Source organism: Hyperolius riggenbachi, chromosome 5 (assembly GCF_040937935.1).
Source record: "Hyperolius riggenbachi isolate aHypRig1 chromosome 5, aHypRig1.pri, whole genome shotgun sequence".
NCBI classification, from domain to species: Eukaryota; Metazoa; Chordata; class Amphibia; order Anura; family Hyperoliidae; genus Hyperolius; species Hyperolius riggenbachi.
In genome coordinates this window covers 372282741-372305966 of record NC_090650.1, presented here as the reverse complement: position 1 = coordinate 372305966, position 23226 = coordinate 372282741, and the positions used below count along the sequence as shown (strand labels likewise).

The 23226-nt window shown below is 43.0% G+C and overlaps 1 long non-coding RNA gene across 1 annotated transcript in view; it reads left to right on the top strand.

Annotated features, from left to right (window-relative positions):
• The window catches only part of LOC137517810 (uncharacterized), a 39296-nt gene extending 35199 nt beyond the window's left edge, over window positions 1-4097 (top strand). Inside the window, exon 3 of the long non-coding RNA XR_011020674.1 lies at window positions 4033-4097. This is a non-coding gene — a long non-coding RNA (uncharacterized lncRNA). The remainder of the gene's footprint in view (window positions 1-4032) is intronic.
• Window positions 4098-23226: the final 19129 nt, after the last annotated feature.

The following is a 23226-nucleotide window of genomic DNA, read 5'->3' as shown; positions in this document are numbered from 1 at the left end:
TGGCCTGTCGCCAGCACACGTGAGCGTGTGCGCGACAGGCGGCGACAGCTCGTCGCCAGGTCCCTCTGCATACACATGGCGGAGGGACCTGGCAACTGATGCTGCGGAAGCTGCCGCTGTTGCTCCTCCCCCCGCCGGAAGCCCAATGTATTTCTTCTCTTGTTGCTGTCGCTAGTCCGCGTACTCACGCGGACTAGCGACAGTTGCGGCGGACTTGTGGCGGCGACTGTCGCCAGGCGATTGAGCGGTTCAAACGCCCGGCGACATCAGCGACGAGCGACAGTTCGGGGTGCGCGTCCGTGCAACGCCGCATACTCACGGGCGACCTGTCACTGCAACACGTGCGCCGCGTGTTGCGGCGACATTTGTAACCCGTGAGTATGGGCCATTATTCAATTCACTTGATCTCCTAGTTGAAATTTTCACACCTAATAAAATGCCCTTTAAAGAAGTTATCAGGCAATTCTAATTAAAATAAGTGCTACTTACCTGGGGCTTCTTCCAGCTCCAAGCATGTCCCTTGCTGCAGCTCCGCCGTCAGCCGTTCGCCGCCGCTGCCTCCCGGTTCCCGGCTATAACGTCAAGCCGACCTAGAAGTCGGCCTCTACTGAGCCTGTGCGAGCGGCACTGTCAATCACCGCCACGTGGTTTGGAACATATTGTGCAGGCGCAGTAGTTCTGTGCCTGCACAGTACGGTCCGGTCCATGTGGCAGTGATTGACAGTGCCGCTCGCACAGGCTCAGTACAGGCTGACCTCCAGGTCAGCCTGCTGTCATCACCGTGGACCGGGAGGCAGCAGCGTTGAACGTCTGACGGCGGAGTTGCGGCGAGGGACATGCTGGGAGCTTGTGGCTGGACGAAGCCCCGGGTAAGTAGCACTTATTTTCATTAGAATTGCCTGATAACTCCTTTAAGCCACAAGAAAGCAAAAAAAATAAAAAATACTCATACTCAATACTTTTCACATACTTATTGTTACTTTTTCAATTGCAGAGTGCTGAAAAGTTATTATCTCCTAAGAGAAAATAAATAAATAAATAAGTGAAACCAAAGGATGCAGATCTCTGTAACTTTGGAGCTGAGTGTTTGTGTGGTATAGTGTATATATATATATATATATATATATATATATATATATATATATATATATATATATATATATATATATATATATATATATATATATAATATATATATATATATATATATATATATATATGTATATATACAGTATATATATATATATACAGTGGGTTGCAAAAGTATTCGGCCCCCTTGAATTTTTCCACATTTTGTCACATTGCTGCCACAAACATCCATCAATTTTATTGGAATTCCACGTGAAAGACCAATACAAAGTGGTGTACATGTGAGAAGTGGATTGAAAATCATACATCATTCCAAATATTTTTTACAAATAAATTACTGCAAAGTGGGGTGTGCATAATTATTCCACCCCCTGAGTCAATACTTTGTAGAACCACCTTTTGCTGCAATTACAGCTGCCAGTTTTTTAGGGTATGTCTCTACCAGCTTTGCACATCTACAGACTGAAATCCTTGCCCATTCTTCTTTGCAAAACAGCTCCAGCTCAGTCAGATTAGATGGACAGTGTTTGTGAACAGCAGTTTTCAGATCTTGCCACAGATTTCCAATTGGATTTAGATCTGGACTTTGACTGGGCCATTCTAATACATGGATATGTTTTGTTTAAAACCATTCCATTGTTGCCCTGGCTTTATGTTTAGGGTCATTGTCCTGCTGGAAGGTGAACCTCCGCCCCAGTCTCAAGTCTTTTGCAGTCTCCTAGAGGTTTTCTTCCAAGTTTGCCCTGTATTTGGCTCCATTCATCTTCCCATCAACTCTGACCAGCTTCCCTGTCCCTGCTGAAGAGATGCAACCCCCGAGCATGATGCTGCCACCACCATATTTGACAGTGGGGATGGTGTGTTCAGAGTGATGTGCAGTGTTAGATTTCCGACACACATAGCGTTTTGCATTTTGGCCATAAAGTTCTATTTTGGTCTCATCTGACCAGAGCACATTCTTCCACGTGATTGCTGTGTCCCCCACATGGCTTGTGGCAAACTGCAAACAGGACTTCTTATGCTTTTCTGTTCAAAATGCCTTTCTTCTTGCCACTCTTCCATAAAGTCCAACTTTGTACAGTGCATGACTAATAGTTGTCCTATGGACAGAGTCTCCCAGCTGAGCTGTAGATCTCTGCAGCTCGTCCAGAGTCACCATGGGCCTCTTGACTGCATTTCTGATCAGCGCTCTCCTTGTTCGGCCTGTGAGTTTAGGTGGATGGCCTTGTCTTGGTAGGTTTACAGTTGTGCCATACTCCTTCCATTTCTGAATAATCGCTTGAACAGTGCTCCGTGGGATGTTCAAGGCTTTGGAAATCTTTTTGTAGCCTAGCTTTAAATTTCTCAATAACTTGATCCCTGACCTGTCTTGTGTTTTCTTTGTACTTCACGGTGTTGTTTCTCCCAATATTCTCTTAGACAACCTCTGAGGCCCTCACAGAGCAGCTGTATTTGTACTGACATTAGATTACACACAGGTGCACTCTATTTAGTCATTAGCACTCATCAGACAATGTCTATAGGCAACTGACTGCACTCAGATCAAAGGGGGCCGAATAATTATGCACACACCACTTTGCAGTTATTTATTTGTAAAAAATGTTTGGAATCATGTATGATTTTCGTTCCACTTCTCATGTGTACACCACTATGTGTTGGTCTTTCATGTGGAATTCCAATAAAATTGATTCATGTTTGTGGCAGTAGTATGACAAAATGTGGAAAACTTCAAGGGGGCCGAATACTTTTGCAACCCACTGTAGTATGATGGTACACTGCCAATAGTGGTTCCACCTTTTGGTTAGAAATCATGCCGCCGCCCTAAATACAACTCATTTCTAAAATTTACATTATTGCTATAATGTAGTAATATTTTCCACTGCAGTGTTTTAAGGCTCGGTGAACTACTCTACACTATGAGATTTCCTGGCAGATTTTCTGGCAGATCAATCATTTTCAACGTGCCTGATCTGATTTCTGATCGATTTACGTTTGTTCTCTGATCAATTTCCGAATGTTTTGCATCCACTTCTATCAGCAAATGATTGGAAATCAGATCAGACATGTTGGAAATAATCGATCTGCCAATAAATCTGCCAGAAAATCTCATAGTGGGTACCTAGCATTAGAGTTTTAGCTTATTCAGGACATTTCTTTTCTACCCAATTATGTCACTATACTGACCCATTCCCAACTGACTTCTTTAGGTTTTAAGCACTACAAAGTTTTTTGGGTATTTTGTTAAACATGTTACTGGCATCAACATTTTATAAAATACTACATTTTGCAGTTTCAACATAACCTATCTTGTATTTTGGTCCTTTCCAGTTAAATGTAGTATTTAAGAGAACAAAAAATAATTGCATTCAGTTTTTCAGTATTTATATTTTAAATATCAAAACTTAAAAAAAGAAGAAAAGAAAAAAGAAAAACAGGGTTACAAATCAGCTGTACATAACCCAATATTTTTATGTCATGAAACTTATTCAGGATGTGAATGTCACAATGAGCCAGTATGCATGTTATATTCCAGATGAAATGTTTATATGTAAAAGTGGAAAATGCTTTTTATCACTTGCACAGATTTTTACCATTTCTTGGAAATCCATTGAAATCAAGCAGTGACCGTTCGCCACATAGTACAGTATAGAACATAGAATTATCCTTTTAAATGATTAATGTACCTTCAAAGGGTTACTGAAATAGAAGGGTGACGGTTGGTTTATTTCTGGCTGAGTTTTTTTTTAATATTATTACCTATACTGTAAATGTGATGCTAACTTTTCCAAGTAAAGAGTTTAAGTGTACTCCTTCAGTAAATATATGCTAATTTAGGTATGAATGTAAATAGAAGCTCATTTATAATAATTAGGGAACTGCTAATCACCTCTGGTTGTTTATAAAGTAAAGCCATAAAATAATTAATTTCTCATCATGAAATAGTCTCAGGTGGTCCTAATGTCTGAAGAATGCAAAGAGATGAATGTAAGAACAAAGAACAATGGACAGCAATTATTTAATTACCATTAAAGTGTCTATCAACAAAAAGCGGGGTGCTTCAAGATGTTTATTTCTTTGGCAAATGTATGTTCTAGAAACATATGGTGTGTAGTAGGCCTTGCTAAATAAACAACAGAACAGAACAATTAATAAAAAATGTTTTATGGAAGGAATTGAATTGAATTTTTTTGTTTTCCTTCTGCCTACTTTTAGAGCCTATTCAAGCTTACAAAATGAAGAAGCAACTGCAGAGAAAAGGGTTGTGGTAGCACATAAGTAATTGACCTTAGTGAAATGAGGATTTTTTCCCCCAACATATCAGGGGGGATTTTTGGTGGTTCAACTCTGTACAACAGGTCAGTGACTAAACTGTGACTACAAATAAGGGATCAATTCTTTCTTACCGGCTATTAGGTGGGATTTTTGGCGGTGCAACTCTTTACAACAGATAAGTTAATTAAACTGTTAAACAAAAATAATATTGGAAATGTAATGTAGTACAGATTAACTAGCGAACAAGCTACCTAGTTGTAAGTAGTTTAGGTATTCTGCCTATCCTATTCAGTAAACACTATAAATCCCAGTTCTGCGCACATTGACTCTTAGAACATCCACTTTCAAGTTGATATAATAAAAGTAGCTAACAGCTACCATATTTGTCCCTGCAGCACAATACATTACTCTCCCTGTCTCTCTGTCTACCCCCTCTCACAATGCAGCACACAATGAAAAACACTTTCCTTCAAAATAAACAAAGCTTTGGTTTCAGAGGACTCTCATACACCATTTAAGGTGCTTATACACATTTGACAGATGTCGCTCATCATCTGTGTGGCTGACGATGCACTATGTTGCTATGCGGGCGACAAAGGAGAGACAACAAGTGGTGTGTGTGCGGGGGGGGGGGGATGACGACCGGAAACAGCGATGGGATTGGTGGATCAGCAGTGTTGGTGGTGAGCAGATCCTCCAAGCAGATTGCTCACGGGTTGAGGTCATGGGCTGCTGTACACAAGCCTGATTATCAGCTGCCTCGGCTGACTTAAAGGAACCCTGAAGAGATGTTGTGGCGATGTATATAAGCATACCCACGGCTATTTGGTTAAGAGGAGACTCTTACCGGCTCCTTAGGTAAGCGCTCCTGCTCCCATGCTGGCTGCTACCAATGACATGGGATCATCGACTCTGACTTAAAGTTGCGCTGTGACTCTGGAATGGGAAGCCAGCACATGCAGGACAATGGGTCCTCTCTGCGCATGTGCAGGCTTCCTGGCTTTTTCCTCATCTCCGCACGTGTATGGCAATATGACGAATGGCAGAGGTAGGGGGAGGAGCCAGGAATCCTTTGCATGCGAAGAGAGGACACACAGGCTTCCTACTCCGGGTCACAGCTCGACTTTAAGTCGGAGTCATCAATCCCATCTAATTGATAGTGGCCAGCCCCGGAGCAGGAGCGCTTACCTAAGCAGCCGGTAAGTCTCTCCTCTTAACCAAATGGCCATGGGTATGCTTTTATGCATACCCATGGCATCTGCTCAGGGTCCCTTTGAATCAGGCATGTGTACGGGCCTTTAGATTCCACTTATTAGCACTAATTAGTAGCAACACACTGCCATATCTATTTTTCTAGGACTATGATCATTTTTGTTTTTAGGAAGACAGCGTGTAAGAAAGCTACAACTTGAATCTAGAACACAGTGGTCTAAGACATGTAGGGACATATTCACAAAACCCACATAAATATGCACACATACATTTCACTGTTACTTATGCCAGGTATGTAGCGTGCACTGCATAAATAGAGTAACCCGCATCACCTAGGTAATGTGCACATCGCTGGTGTAACGCGCATTGTGCAAGTAGTAACATGCACATTAAATGAAATGGGCTGCACTGTTTGCACAGCACGCTATATCACTAGCATAAATAACATTACATTGATTTGCCTTTCTGAGTCAGTGCAGATGTGCATGCTATGACAATTTCTGGTCATTACTACTCAAAAATTATTTCTCTCTAAAGGTGCTTACACACCTTGACTTATGTCGCCCATCAGGGATTGGAATCCAAACATCTTTGATGATATCGCTGGGCCGGCCTTACAGATGCGGGTCAGCTAAATAACTGACGACACATTCTGTTTCTACGCGGGGGCAGCGTCTGGACAATGGAGCAGCGTGTGAGTGGCGTCACGCCGTGGACGGGGGAGAGGCGTTAACAATGAGATTGGCTGTTGGTTGGTTAAGTTGTGGGTCGGTTGTCAGCAGCTGCTGTAAGCTTGATTGATTATTGGCAGTGATTGTCCACTGCCACAGCTGGGTTTAATCAAGCATGGGCCTTAACAGTTCAAACAAAAAAAAGGATAAAGTTGAAATGAGACCCTAGACCGGATAGCACTTTTTGTCTAGTGCCAATGGTCACCTGGATTTTTAGTTAGATTTGGCGGGAGCTAGCATCCACCAGGCCCCTAGACTCTCTCCAGGGCTTAGGAGGCTGCCTAGAATTTCCTTGTGGATGATCCTGTTCTGGTTCAAACTGTGTTTATCAAGTGTGTCTCTTAAGCTACATGATGCTACATAGTAGCTTCTCCCTTCTCATTAGGAACATTTTCCCCTAAAATAGAAGTGAATTACATTAGGAAAAACTATAATGCTTTTATATTGCATGTATTACTCAAAGCAGTCTCAAAAGTGGATTCTTACTTTTCCTACAGTATAGCAAGAAAAACTCTTTGAATTTTAACTCCTTCAAGATAACACAAGGCTGTTTATCAGCAATACCCACTCCCTCTTTACTAACTGAAAATGTAAGCCTGTAGAAATAAGCTTTTTGGAAATTATGGTTTATCCAATAATCCCTTTGTCTCAAGAAGCTAATCTCTACTGAGACTGTGCTATGATCACTGTGAGCTGAGGAACTCCTCAGTAGGCGCTCGTTTTTACTGGCCGCTAGAAAAGGCTTTTGAAGCTTGAAGAACATTGGTCTAATTAAAAAGCAGAATAGTGCTTTAACATGTAGAGCCGTGAAAAGCAGGAAATATAGCCAATTAATGTACTGTATATCTTACCGTGCAAGGAGGAAATGGTAAGCAAATCCAATAAGGAATTATAAGTTCTCCACTTCAAAAAAAGCAACAAAACAATAGCAATAATAATAATAATACAGTTCAATCCAGTATAGATCTGGAGGAAGCCCCGATGGAAGCAAACAAATTGAGGCACAGAATCCCCAATTGTTTTTTTTTTTCTGGAAGCATTAATTAACCCCTTATCACCCATCCAGGCTGGCATAGCTAGGATGGCTGAGTCAACCTGCGTGGGGCTCCGCCATACTAGTCATACCAGCCCACATGGTCTGTGATATGGGGGGCTCTGTAAGAGAGGGGCGACAAAGCCTCCCCCTTTCCTACAGAGTCCTTGTCCATATCATGCCATGGATAACCGGCTCTTCCCCACCTCCAGTGTCTAGAAGGAGGTCGAGCGGGGGGGCGCAGAAATCCTAGGGGGCATATATGGAATCTGGGAGCCACCTTTAATGAAGGAACCCCCAGGTGTCCTGCCCTTTCCAGGTAAATAGGTATAGCAGGTCAAATTTGACCCCTATTTAATGTATAATAGAAAAAAAAACACTTTCTTCTTTGACTTCTTTCTTCTTTTTCTCCTTTAAATCATCTGTCTACTAGCAATCCCTTCCCCTTTAAGGACCAGAGACCGCTGGTAGAAGAAACAGCGGAATAACGAAGAATAGCGATGAATCGCTACACAAACCAGCTGCAATCACCGTCCACGCCACATGCCGGGAACCTCAGCCACCCACTCTGCCATATCCTGTAAGCCAGCGAGGAGCCACTTTCATTGGCTCCTGACCCTGCCTATCAATTTAAGCCTATTGGAGCTGCTTACGTTGATAGACTGGGTCAGGAGCCAATGAAATCGTCTCCTGACCTGCTCACAGGCCTCTGCCATTATAGAGATGGCAGAGCGAGTGAGCTGCGCTGGGGAGACAGCGCGGAGATCGTCCCGAGCAACGAAAGTGGCGAGAACGCGTGTCATCTGTGTATTGAAATCTACGCCCTGGCAGCCAGATAGCCATTAAAACAGGGCATGGATTTAAATTAGCGAGGCCTTTAACTAGTTAATTCTTCTGTCACTTCTTTCTTCTCCTTTAAATCTTGATTGAAGGGTCCTGACACACCGCATGTCCCACGCCACTCCTCCTTTCCTTCTTTGGCCAACTCTCTAGCAGTCTAATTGTAGTGTAAGTGTGTGTGCACACATCCAATTTAGATTCATTCATGTTTGGCCAATTTTACCACTTCCATATATTATGAAAGATTACGTACACAAAGTGTTCACATGTTGTTGGCCCTCATACTACACGGAGGCGGTAGGCTTGGCCAGTCAAAAAATGGATGTGTCTAGGTTCTCTAAAGCCTGGTTGTCTGTTGCATGCCCTGTAAGCTTAGGAACATAGCAATCAAGCAGGGATGAACAGACACTATGCCAGTGCGAATTTACGCATCGTAGTTCGCATCTACGCATCGTAGTTCGGAGGTGCGGTTTCAAAACTATGCGTACCAATGTACGCGTAGCGAAGTACCGTTACGTGTAGCTTACGCCCACTATACGTAGTTAACATGTATATTGCGTAGTGAACTATGCGTTACTCGCGTCTAATTTTCCGCGTGCGATTGTATGCTCACAAATTTACGCATTGGAAAGGGGAATGTACGCATAGAAGAGTTCCCGGAATAGGCAATTCAAGAGGAATTCATGCGTAAAATTTTCTGCATGCGGGCATAAGCATCCGCCTACACTACGCGTAATTGCATATTTTAACGTGTAGTCTATTGATTTCGAAGCCGTAGTTTGACGAAGCGTAATTGGGTAAAAATGCCCCTATGGGGTTCATTCAAAAAATCAAAAAGATAATCACAAACTAGTTGTTAAAAATATCAGAAGTTTATTATGGACTTGTCCAGAGACATAAAAACTATTTTCAGTTGTTTAGCTCATCGGTTTATTTTCACTTCAGGTTTGCTTTAACCTATTCGCGTTCCGTCGTTTTCACTTGAGAAATGTTCACCTCCCATTCATTAGCCTATAACTTTATCACTACTTATCACAATGAACTGACCTATATCTTGTTTTTTTCCACCACCAATTAGGCTTTCTTCGGGGGGTATATTTTGCTAAGAGCCACTTTACTGTAAATGCATTTTAACAGGAAGAATAAATAAAAAACGGAAAAAATTGATTATTTCTCAGTTTTCAGCCATTATAGTTTTAAAATAATACATGCCTCCATAATTAAAACTCACGTATTGTATTTGCCCATATGTCCTGGTTATTACACCGTTAAAATTATGTCCCTATCACAATGTATGGCGACAATATTTTATTTGGAAATAAAGGTGCATTTTTTCCGTTTTGCATCTATCACTATTTACAAGTTTAAAATAAAAAAAATATAGAAATATTTCATCTTTACATTGATATTTAAAAAGTTTAGACCCTTAGGTAAATATTTTAAAAAAAATTGTATTATTGTAATGTTTTTTTTTTTATAGTAAACATTTTATTTGGGTAGTTTTGGGAGGGTGGGAGGTAAACAATAGGTTTATAATGTAAATGTGTGTTAATTTTCATTTTTTTTAACTTTTAGTTGTAGTATTACTTTTTGGCTACAAGATGGCGGCCATGAGTTTGTTTACATGACGTCACTCTAAGCGTAACACACGCTTAGAACGACGCATGGGGGAGGTAACAGCCAGAAAAGGCGCAGCTTTCGAGAGAAGCTGTCGCTTTTTCAGCGGGGGAGAGCAATCAGTGATCGGGCACCATAGCCCGATTCACTGATCGCCTGGCTAACGAACCGCGGGCCGGGAGCGCGCATGGTTCCTGGACGTAGTTTCTACATCCAGGAACCAAAATAGGTTAAAGAAAAGGTAAATAAAAACCACTATTAGTAAGAAAGGAAAATTATCGGACCACTTTAGATGTTAATTTTTAAATGTACGTCCAGACTTTGAATTTAAATGGTGTAAATATCCAGTATGTATGGGTACTTTCATAGTTATATACAGTAGCGAGAAAAGTATGTGAACCCTTTGGAATTATATGGATTTCTGCGCAAATTGGTCATAATAAAATGTGATCTGATCTTCATCTAAGTCACAACAATAGACAATCACAGTCTGCTTAAACTAATACCACACAAATAATTACATGTTTCCATGTTTTTATTGAGCAAACCATGTAAACATTCACAGTGCAGGTGGAAAACATATGTGAACTCCTAGACTAATGACATCTCCTAGAGCTAATTGAAGTGAGGTGTCAGCCAGCTAGAGTCCAATCAATGAGATGAGATTGGAGGAGTTGGTTTCAGCTTCCCTATAAAAAACACACACCAGTTTTGGGTTTGCTTTTCCCAAGAAGCATTGCCTGATGTGAATGATGCCTCACACAAAAGAGATCTCAGAACACCTACGATCAAGAATTGTTGACTTACATAAAGCTTGAAAGGGTTATAATAAATGTATCTTCAAAAGCCTTGAAGGTCATCAGTTCACGGAAAGACAATTTGTCTACAAATGGAGAAAGTTCAGCACTGCTGCTACTCTCCCTAGGATTGGCTGTCATGTAAAGATGACTGCAAGAGCACAGCACAGAATGCTCAATGAGGTGAAGAAGGATCCTAGAGTATTAGCTAAAGACTTACAAAAGTCTCTGGCATATGCTAACATCCATGTTAGCGAATCTGCGATAAGTAAAACACTAAACAAGAATGGAGTTCATAGGAGGATACCACAGAGGAAGCTACTGCTGTCCAAAAAAAAAAAAAAAAAACCATTGCTACACGTTCAAAGTTTGCAAAAGAGCAACTAGATGTTCCACAGCAGTACTGGCAAAATATTCTGTGGACAGAGGAAACCAAAGATGAATTGTTTGGAAGAAACACACAACACAATGTGCTCTATTCACAAAACAAAAAATAACCTTTCAGCACATTTACAAGCAAAATAATCACTCAAAGTTGTTCCCGATTAACTTCATTTCAATATTACTTTTCTTACCTTAATTATATTATATTTTTACTCTTTGGGAGCTTAAATATGTAACATAAATAAGATCAAAATAGAGGAAAGCAGGTGAAAAAGCTTTGTGAATCATGCCTATTGTTTGGAGAAAAAGAGGCACAGCACACCAACATCAAAACCTCATCTTAACTGTGAAGTATGGTGGGGGTAGCATCATGGTTTGGGGCTGCTTTGCTGCATCAGGGCCTGGGCAGATTGCTATCATCGAAGGAAAAATGATGTTTATCAAGACAATTTGCAGGAGAATATAAGGCCATCTGTCCACCAGCTGAAGCTCAGCAGAAGATGGGTGTTGCAACAGGACAAGGACCGAAAGCATAGAAGTAAATCAACAACAGAATGGATTAAACAGAAGAAAATATGCCTTCTGGAGTGGCCCAGTCAAAGTCCTGACCTCAATCTGATTGAGGTGCTTTGGCATGACCTCAAGAAAGCATTTTGCACCAGACATCCCTAAGAATGTTGCTGAACTGCAACAGTTCTGTACTGTAAAGAGGAATGGTCAAGAATTACTCCTGGCCGTTGTGCACTTCTGATCTGCTACTACAGAAAATGTTAGGTTGAAATTATTGCTGACAAAATGAGGTTCAACCAGTTATTAAATCTAAGGGTTCACGTACCTTCTTCACCTGCACTGTGAATGTTTACATTGTGTGTTTAATAAAAACATGGAAACATTTAATTATTTGTGTCGTACTAGTTTTGGTGGACTAACTAATTGTCTATTGTTGTGACTTAGATGAAGATCAGATCCCATTGTATGCCCAATTTGTGCTGAAATCCATACAATTCCAAAGGGTTCACATACCTTTTCTTGCAACTGTATAGCACAGGATATAAAATCCACCATCTGGCATATACAACACAGTGAAGAGAGATCCAAATTGTGGAAATCCACTGATATTTTTTTTCCCTCCAGTTTTAAATAACAGCAGTATAACTTTAGCTGCACTACTTAAATATCTTACACAGAGCTTTCTTTTTTTTTTTTTTTTTTTGTGATAAAATGTTGCAGCTTAAAACTGAAGGATTTTTGATCACAGGACACAGGCGACACATGATCATTTTTACTCATCTTCTACTTTGAGCTGTATGTTTTTTCAGTCTTGAAACCTATTGCCGAGGTTCACAAATATTCATTTCACCGCTGGCAGCTCTGCAATGGCTTCCCATTGAGCCAATAGTTCCCACTGTGCTAAATCAGAACATCAGCAGGCAGCCAGCCCTTACTCTGCATGACTGACGGCGGAGGGTGTTACAATATAGCTGAATTAATGAAGTAATGGAAAAGTAGCCCCGCACTTACGAGCTTGACAAGCATTTTATTATATTTATGACAAAAGTTACATTATAGCCAGACATCATTTCCATATTGTAATCCGAAAAAAGGCATTGTATTAACAGCTTGATCAAAATCGATCTACTGCACACAAATTGCTGGCTTGATATATGCTTGGGTTGTGAGAATAATACTTTCTTGGAAATTCAATGGTTTAATTGGAGTCAGTTTAAAGAAAATAAGATGAAGGGATTATACCTGACATTGCAAATAGACTTTGTGTTTCCAAGGCACATTAGAAGAGGAATACCTGCACATGTAGAAAAGTGAAAGAAAGAAAGAGAGTGAGAGTCAGAGTGAGAGTCAGAGTGAGAGTCAGAGTGAGAGTCAGAGTGAGAGTAAGAGTGAGAGTCAGAGTGAGAGTAAGAGTGAGAGTCAGAGTGAGAGTCAGAGTGAGAGTCAGAGTGAGAGTCAGAGTGAGAGTGCGAGAGAGAGAAAGAAAGAAAGAAAGAAAGAAAGAAAGAAAGAAAGAAAGAAAGAAAGAAAGAAAGAAAGAAAGAAAGAAAGAAAGAAATAGAAAAAGTAAATTTAAGGGCAGCCATTTACCACTTGAGGACCCTGGGCTTAAACCCCCTTAGTGACCAGGCTATTTTTTACAATTAAGGCCACTGCAGCTTTAAGGCCTCACTGCAGTGCCATACAACTTAGCACACAAGTGATCCCCCCTTTTCTGCCCCCCAACAGAGTTTTCTGTTGGTGGGCTGTGATCGCTCCCAGGATGTTTGTTTATTTTTATATAAATATTTTTTAATCTTTTGGGGAATATAAATGCCTATTATTTTTTTTTTTAAATCCCTGCCCTCCCTCCCTCCACCAGCCAATCAGAGCGATCGGCTGTCATAGGCTTTATGAGTTTTTCCAATATCGAAACAACCGCATTTGCATAGTAATAAATAGATCACGCAGGTGGTATTGCAGTTGACAAAATGGCACAAAGACCAGCGTCTTCCCCTGGGCAGGACTATCTCCGATCCAATCAACAAGTACAGACAGTATACACACCCACCACAGCTAAAGGTCCCTCTAACTGGGCCATGTTGTGATAAAGATTTCCGAGTAAAGTGACTAGTAGTCACATTTTCTTTAATGGTTCTTGCACGTCTATAGGTTATCTGAGGCCTAACCGCACAAATTCCCTCGCCAGTGCATCACCCTGTAGAATATGCCAATGACGACGGAGTATACAGTCCAGCTGACCTACCTGGTCATTATACCTAGTGATCAGTCGCACCGCACCTCCGGAATCCACTCCATTAACTTTTTTGTTATTTTTATTCCTAATCAGTTGACCGCGATCTGAATATTTGGCCCATTTGTAGGCCTTTTTCAGCTATCTATTTTTATAACCTTGCTGGTAACTAAAGTGCTTACACTACCTGCTATTAATGTGCATAGACCCTTCCCTGGATCAAGTGATGACTGCTAACTAACCATCCAAGCTTGGCTCAAAACTAACTACTGTGGCTAATCAACTCTGCTGCTTGCTTCATCTTTCATGTATGGCAACAATGAACAATTATAAACTGTGACTGTTTCTGGTTTTATGAATGGACGTGGCCACTGATCACGGTCTTGTCCATTCATTCCATGCATTGCGATTGGGTAAAGGACCGCTCGGTCCTGTTCCCCAATCTCAGATCGTGGTGTCCCAATGGTTAATGGCAGGGGGCGCACACGTGCAGAGCGGCGGCGGAGCAAGCGACTTATTAAAACATCCTGGAGCCATTAACAGGCTCAAACAGGACATTTTAATAAGACAGCCTGTCATAAAGTGGTTAAAAGGAGAAAATATGGCAGCCACTATATCACTCTCACTTCAGTTCCCCTTTAAAGTCTGAAAACCACTGCGCCTGCGTTGCCGTGTCCTCGCATCCCCTGATGCCACCAGGAGTGCACGGCACAGGCACAGACCATACTGGGCCTGCGCAGTACGCTCCTGGTACCATCAGTGGGAGTGAGGACACGACGACGCAGGCGCAGTGGTTTTCAGACTTTAAAGTCTGAAATTCCAGAAGTGAACCAGAGGCGGGGCCGCAGTATTGGGGAGTGGCTGCGTGGGCACAGGATGTCTGTGGGGGACCATTAGAAGCCCCGGGTAACTTCAACTCATTTTCCCTTCACCCCCCTACAGTATCCCTTTAAGTAACTTGAGAACCTGTGGTGTGTGTGTGTGTGTGTATCTATAAGTAGACATTGGACACTGTAAATTTTGACATAGCTTCTGAAAGGAACCATGATCTCTGATATGTTACATTTATCTATGTACAGTATAACTGTAATTTCCGCTGCTTGCTAAGAGAGTCATAAACAGAGAGCTCCATCTTCAATTGCAACTATAGCTATATCAATGGCACATGCCAACAGTAAAGGATAACACACTCAAGGAATAAGGTCTACATGTCAAGTCCTACACAGGCTTCAGATGTTAAATATATTATATAAAATAGCAATGAATAATACATTCCTTGAGACCTAGCATCATGTAGGCGTGATACAAACCATGTGATATCATTCATGAGCAGAACAACATGAATGTGAATGCCAGTAAATGAAGGACATGGCCGCTGTCATACAAAAGCCATGAGTATGAACCTTCAGTGATCATATCTGAAGGATGCGATTCATGCATCCAGTAACACACAGAATCTAAAGTACATAAATCAATTTATTTTTCATTTTTCTGTGTACATTGTAACAATCTATGCATTAAGATTGCGATCATGACAAAAGAGCAATTTACATATACATACACAATCACAATAATATACATACAATCATACAATCAGAAACACGCAGTGCACCAATCCAACCACCCAGACTAACTAAACTAATATATACAATAACAAATATGCAAGCACGGATCATACAATACTGAATATACTGTACAATGGCAATACACAGGAATACAGATCACACAATATACACACACTGGCAAATATGCAGGAGCATTGATCATGCTATATGCACAAGAATAAATAAGCAAAATTAGTACACAGGAGAGTCATGTGACAGACCAAGAACAATAATCAGAATATTCAATATCAGTAATACAGACAGTAGGCAATAAGTATTGTCAGGCAGAAAGGAGGTCAGTTACCAAGGAATTAGATACAAGAGCAAGGTACAGGGTAGTGTTGGGCAAACAGTGTTCGCCACTGTTCGGGTTCTGCAGAACATCACCCTGTTCGGGTGATGTTCGGGTTCGGCCGAACACCTGATGGTGTTCGGCCAAACTGTTCGGCCATATGGCCGAACTAAGAGCGCATGGCCGAACGTTACCCGAACGTTCGGCTAGCGCTGTGATTGGCCGAACGGGTCACGTGTAGTGTTGGGCGAACATCTAGATGTTCGGGTTCGGGCTGAACATGGCCGAACTCCGAACATAATGGAAGTCAATGGGGACCCGAACTTTCGTGCTTTGTAAAGCCTCCTTACATGCTACATACCCCAAATTTACAGGGTATGTGCACCTTGGGAGTGGGTACAAGAGGAAAAAATTTTTTAGCAAAAAGAGCTTATAGTTTTTGAGAAAATCGATTTTAAAGTTTCAAAGGGAAAACTGTCTTTTAAATGCGGGAAATGTCTGTTTTCTTTGCACAGGTAACATGCTTTTTGTCGGCATGCAGTCATAAATGTAATACATATAAGAGGTTCCAGGAAAAAGGACCGGTAACGCTAACCCAGCAGCAGCACACGTGATGGAACAAGAGGAGGGTGGCGCAGGAGGAGAAGGCCACGCTTTGAGACACAACAACCCAGGCCTTGCATGAGGACAAGAAGCGTGCGGATAGCAATTTGCATTTTGTCGCCATGCAGTCATAAATGTAATACAGATGAGAGGTTCAATAAACAGGGACCGGAAACGCTAACCCATCACAGATGTTCATTGTTCATGTTACTTGGTTGGGGTCCGGGAGTGTTGCATAGTCGTTTCCAATCCAGGATTGATTCATTTTAATTTGAGTCAGACGATCTGCATTTTCTGTGGAGAGGCGGATACGCCGCCGATCTGTGACGATGCCTCCGGCAGCACTGAAACAGCGTTCCGACATAACGCTGGCTGCCGGGCAAGCCAGCACCTCTATTGCGTACATTGCCAGTTTGTGCCAGGTGTCTAGCTTCGATACCCAATAGTTGAAGGGTGCAGATGGATTGTTCAACACAGCTACGCCATCTGACATGTAGTCCTTGACCATCTTCTCCAGGCGATCGGTGTTGGAGGTGGATCTGCACGCTTGCTGTTCTGTGTGCTGCTGCATGGGTGTCAGAAAATTTTCCCACTCCAAGGACACTGCCGATACCATTCCCTTTTGGGCACTAGCTGCGGCTTGTGTTGTTTGCTGCCCTCCTGGTCGTCCTGGGTTTGCGGAAGTCAGTCTGTCGGCGTACAACTGGCTAGAGGAGGGGGAGGATGTCAATCTCCTCTCTAAAGTCTCCACAAGGGCCTGCTGGTATTCTTCCATTTTGACCTGTCTGGCTCTTTCTTCAAGCAGTTTTGGAACATTGTGTTTGTACCGTGGATCCAGAAGGGTATAAACCCAGTAATTGGTGTTGTCCAGAATGCGCACAATGCGTGGGTCGCGTTCAATGCAGTCCTAGGCCGAAGAGGTCATAGCCTAGGGTCACAAAACCTGTTTATTGGGCAATTTCAATGGTGGCGAGTCTGTCTACATAAATCGCAGCAATGGCCGTTAGCAACGTCTGAATCTCATGAAATGTCTCATGCAGGTAGAAGACATATTGTTAGACTTGGGCTCCAAAGATGGGTTCCCTACATCTCTGCAAACCAGAGTTACAGGGCTCCAAATTTGGTAAAATCCCCCATAGGCTTTCATTGGGCCTCCTATTTACAGTTCCAAAATCTCACATCTTTTCAAAGGGCAATTACTCAGCAGTGGCAAATTTTCTAGCATTGTAGGGACCCTTAGGGGGAACATGACTGGTGAGTTTCGGGCCCCTAGGCCAAAGAGGTCATAGCCTAGGGTCACAAAAACCTGTTTATTTGGGCTATTTCAATGGTAGTGATGGTGACGTACATAAATCGCAGCAATGGCCGTTAGCAAAGTCTGAATCTCACGAAATGTCTCATGCAGGTAGAAGACATATTGTTAGACTTGGATTCCAAAGATGGGGTCCCTACATCTCTGCAAACCAGAGTTACAGGGGTCCAAAATTGGTAAAATCCCCCATAGGATTTCATTGGCTCCCTATTTCACTTTCCAAAATCTCACATCTTTTCAAAGGGCAATGGCTCAGCAGTACCAAATTTTCTAGCATTGTAGGGACCCTTAGGGGGAACATGACTGGTGAGTTTCGGGCCCCTAGGCCGAAGAGGTCATAGCCTAGGGTCACAAAAACCTGTTTATTGGGGCTATTTCAATGGTAGTGATGGTGACGTACATAAATCGCAGCAATGGCCGTTAGCCAAGTCTGAATCTCACGAAATGTCTCATGCAGGTAGAAGACATATTGTTAGACTTGGATTCCAAAGATGGGGTCCCTACATCTCTGCAAACCAGAGTTACAGGGGTCCAAAATTGGTAAAATCCCCCATAGGATTTCATTGGCTCCCTATTTCACTTTCCAAAATCTCACATCTTTTCAAAGGGCAATGGCTCAGCAGTACCAAATTTTCTAGCATTGTAGGGACCCTTAGGGGGAACATGACTGGTGAGTTTCGGGCCCCTAGGCCGAAGAGGTCATAGCCTAGGGTCACAAAAACCTGTTTATTGGGGCTATTTCAATGGTAGTGATGGTGATGTACATAAATCGCAGCAATGGCCGTTAGCAAAGTCTGAATCTCACGAAATGTCTCATGCAGGTAGAAGACATATTGTTAGACTTGGATTCCAAAGATGGGGTCCCTACATCTCTGCAAACCAGAGTTACAGGGGTCCAAAATTGGTAAAATCCCCCATAGGATTTCATTGCCTCCCTATTTCACTTTCCAAAATCTCACATCTTTTCAAAGGGCAATGGCTCAGCAGTACCAAATTTTCTAGCATTGTAGGGACCCTTAGGGGGAACATGACTGGTGAGTTTCGGGCCCCTAGGCCGAAGAGGTCATAGCCTAGGGTCACAAAAACCAGTTTATTGGGGCTATTTCAATGGTAGTGATGGTGACGTACATAAATCGCAGCAATGGCCGTTAGCAAAGTCTGAATCTCACGAAATGTCTCATGCAGGTAGAAGACATATTGTTAGACTTGGATTCCAAAGATGGGGTCCCTACATCTCTGCAAACCAGAGTTACAGGGGTCCAAAATTGGTAAAATCCCCCATAGGATTTCATTGGCTCCCTATTTCACTTTCCAAAATCTCACATCTTTTCAAAGGGCAATGGCTCAGCAGTACCAAATTTTCTAGCATTGTAGGGACCCTTAGGGGGAACATGACTGGTGAGTTTCGGGCCCCTAGGCCGAAGAGGTCATAGCCTAGGGTCACAAAAACCTGTTTATTGGGGCTATTTCAATGGTAGTGATGGTGACGTACATAAATCGCAGCAATGGCCGTTAGCAAAGTCTGAATCTCACGAAATGTCTCATGCAGGTAGAAGACATATTGTTAGACTTGGATTCCAAAGATGGGGTCCCTACATCTCTGCAAACCAGAGTTACAGGGGTCCAAAATTGGTAAAATCCCCCATAGGATTTCATTGCCTCCCTATTTCACTTTCCAAAATCTCACATCTTTTCAAAGGGCAATGGCTCAGCAGTACCAAATTTTCTAGCATTGTAGGGACCCTTAGGGGGAACATGACTGGTGAGTTTCGGGCCCCTAGGCCGAAGAGGTCATAGCCTAGGGTCACAAAAACCTGTTTATTGGGGCTATTTCAATGGTAGTGATGGTGACGTACATAAATCGCAGCAATGGCCGTTAGCAAAGTCTGAATCTCACGAAATGTCTCATGCAGGTAGAAGACATATTGTTAGACTTGGATTCCAAAGATGGGGTCCCTACATCTCTGCAAACCAGAGTTACAGGGGTCCAAAATTGGTAAAATCCCCCATAGGATTTCATTGCCTCCCTATTTCACTTTCCAAAATCTCACATCTTTTCAAAGGGCAATGGCTCAGCAGTACCAAATTTTCTAGCATTGTAGGGACCCTTAGGGGGAACATGACTGGTGAGTTTCGGGCCCCTAGGCCGAAGAGGTCATAGCCTAGGGTCACAAAAACCTGTTTATTTGGGCTATTTCAATGGTAGTGATGGTGGTGTACATAAATCTCAGCCATGGCCGTTAGCAACGTCTGAATCTCACGAAATGTCTCATGCAGGTAGAAGACATATTGTTAGACTTAGATTCCAAAGATGGGGTCCCTACATCTCTGCAAACCAGAGTTACAGGGGTCCAAAATTGGTAAAATCCCCCATAGGCTTTCATTGGGCCTCCTATTTACCGTTCCAAAATCTCACACCATTTCAAAGGGCAATGGCTCAGCAGTGGCAAAACTCACCAGTCATGATCCCCCTAAGGGTCCCTACAATGCTAGAAAATTTGGTACTGCTGAGCCATTGCCCTTTGAAAAGATGTGAGATTTTGGAAAGTGAAATAGGGAGCCAATGAAATCCTATGGGGGATTTTACCAATTTTGGACCCCTGTAACTCTGGTTTGCAGAGATGTAGGGACCCCATCTTTGGAATCCAAGTCTAACAATATGTCTTCTACCTGCATGAGACATTTCGTGAGATTCAGACTTTGCTAACGGCCATTGCTGCGATTTATGTACGTCACCATCACTACCATTGAAATAGCCCCAATAAACAGGTTTTTGTGACCCTAGGCTATGACCTCTTCGGCCTAGGGGCCCGAAACTCACCAGTCATGTTCCCCCTAAGGGTCCCTACAATGCTAGAAAATTTGGTACTGCTGAGCCATTGCCCTTTGAAAAGATGTGAGATTTTGGAAAGTGAAATAGGGAGCCAATGAAATCCTATGGGGGATTTTCCCAATTTTGGACCCCTGTAACTCTGGTTTGCAGAGATGTAGGGACCCCATCTTTGGAATCCAAGTCTAACAATATGTCTTCTACCTGCATGAGACATTTCGTGAGATTCAGACTTTGCTAACGGCCATTGCTGCGATTTATGTACGTCACCATCACTACCATTGAAATAGCCCCAATAAACAGGTTTTTGTGACCCTAGGCTATGACCTCTTCGGCCTAGGGGCCCGAAACTCACCAGTCATGTTCCCCCTAAGGGTCCCTACAATGCTAGAAAATTTGGTACTGCTGAGCCATTGCCCTTTGAAAAGATGTGAGATTTTGGAAAGTGAAATAGGGAGCCAATGAAATCCTATGGGGGATTTTACCAATTTTGGACCCCTGTAACTCTGGTTTGCAGAGATGTAGGGACCCCATCTTTGGAATCCAAGTCTAACAATATGTCTTCTACCTGCATGAGACATTTCGTGAGATTCAGACTTTGCTAACGGCCATTGCTGCGATTTATGTACATCACCATCACTACCATTGAAATAGCCCAAATAAACAGGTTTTTGTGACCCTAGGCTATGACCTCTTTGGCCTAGGGGCCCGAAACTCACCAGTCATGTTCCCCCTAAGGGTCCCTACAATGCTAGAAAATTTGCCACTGCTGAGTAATTGCCCTTTGAAAAGATGTGAGATTTTGGAACTGTAAATAGGAGGCCCAATGAAAGCCTATGGGGGATTTTACCAAATTTGGAGCCCTGTAACTCTGGTTTGCAGAGATGTAGGGAACCCATCTTTGGAGCCCAAGTCTAACAATATGTCTTCTACCTGCATGAGACATTTCGTGAGATTCAGACGTTGCTAACGGCCATTGCTGCGATTTATGTACGTCAGACTCGCCACCATTGAAATTGCCCAATAAACAGGTTTTGTGACCCTAGGCTATGACCTCTTCGGCCTAGGACTGCATTGAACGCGACACACGCATTGTGCGCATTCTGAACAACACCAATTACTGGGTTTATACCCTTCTGGATCCACGGTACAAACACAATGTTCCAAAACTGCTTGAAGAAAGAGCCAGACAGGTCAAAATGGAAGAATACCAGCAGGCCCTTGTGGAGACTTTAGAGAGGAGATTGACATCCTCCCCCTCCTCTAGCCAGTTGTACGCCGACAGACTGACTTCCGCAAATCCAGGACGACCAGGAGGGCAGCAAACAACACAAGCCGCAGCTAGTGCCCAAAAGGGAATGGTATCGGCAGTGTCCTTGGAGTGGGAAAATTTTCTGACACCCATGCAGCAGCACACAGAACAGCAAGCGTGCAGATCCACCTCCAACACCGATCGCCTGGAGAAGATGGTCAAGGACTACATGTCAGATGGCGTAGCTGTGTTGAACAATCCATCTGCACCCTTCAACTATTGGGTATCGAAGCTAGACACCTGGCACAAACTGGCAATGTACGCAATAAAGGTGCTGGCTTGCCCGGCAGCCAGCGTTATGTCGGAACGCTGTTTCAGTGCTGCCGGAGGCATCGTCACAGATCGGTGGCGTATTCGCCTCTCCACAGAAAATGCAGACCGTCTGACTCAAATTAAAATGAATCAATCCTGGATTGGAAACGACTACGCAACACTTCCGGACCCCAACCAAGTAACATGAACAATGAACATCTGTGATGGGTTAGCGTTTCCGGTCCCTGTTTATTGAACCCAGAGCCGGGACAAGGTCCTCCAGCACCCAAGGCTGAGACACCAAAGTGCGCCCCTCCATCCCTGCCACCCCAGCCGTCACACACTTATTGCTATTAGACTAAGAGGCGCCACAGGGCCCACAACCTCCCCAACACCTTAATATCTAGTTATATGGCTTGCAGTCACTGCCATGTATCCCCTTTTCTTATTTCTTTCTGCTTCAAACACAATTAGGAATGACAGCTGAATTAATTCTGCGCCCCCTCCTACACTGCGCCCTGAGGCTGGAGCCTCTCCAGCCTATGCTTCGGCCCGGCCCTGATTGAACCTCTCATCTGTATTACATTTATGACTGCATGGCGACAAAATGCAAATTGCTATCCGCACGCTTCTTGTCCTCATGCAAGGCCTGGGTTGTTGTGTCTCAAAGCGTGGCCTTCTCCTCCTGCGCCACCCTCCTCTTGTTCCATCACGTGTGCTGCTGCTGGGTTAGCGTTACCGGTCCCTTTTCCTGGAACCTCTTATATGTATTACATTTATGACTGCATGCCGACAAAAAGCATGTTACCTGTGCAAAGAAAACAGACATTTCCCGCATTTAAAAGACAGTTTTCCCTTTGAAACTTTAAAATCGATTTTCTCAAAAACTATAACCTCTTTTTGCTAAATTTTTTTTCCTCTTGTACCCACTCCCAAGGTGCACATACCCTGTAAATTTGGGGTATGTAGCATGTAAGGAGGCTTTACAAAGCACAAAAGTTCGGGTCCCCATTGACTTCCATTATGTTCGGAGTTCGGGTCGAACACCCGAACATCGCGGCCATGTTCGGCCTGTTCGGCCCGAACCCGAACATCTAGATGTTCGCCCAACACTAGTACAGGGTACTGGAAATAGAACAATGACTAGAATCACAAGCAACCTAGCAAAATAATCTAGCAATATTCTTATGCCAGAAGCAGCCTTAAAGGAACACTGTAGGGGGGGTCAGGGGAAAATGAGTTGAAGTTACCCGGGGCTTCTAATGATCCCACACAGACATCCTGTGCCCGCGCAGCCACTCC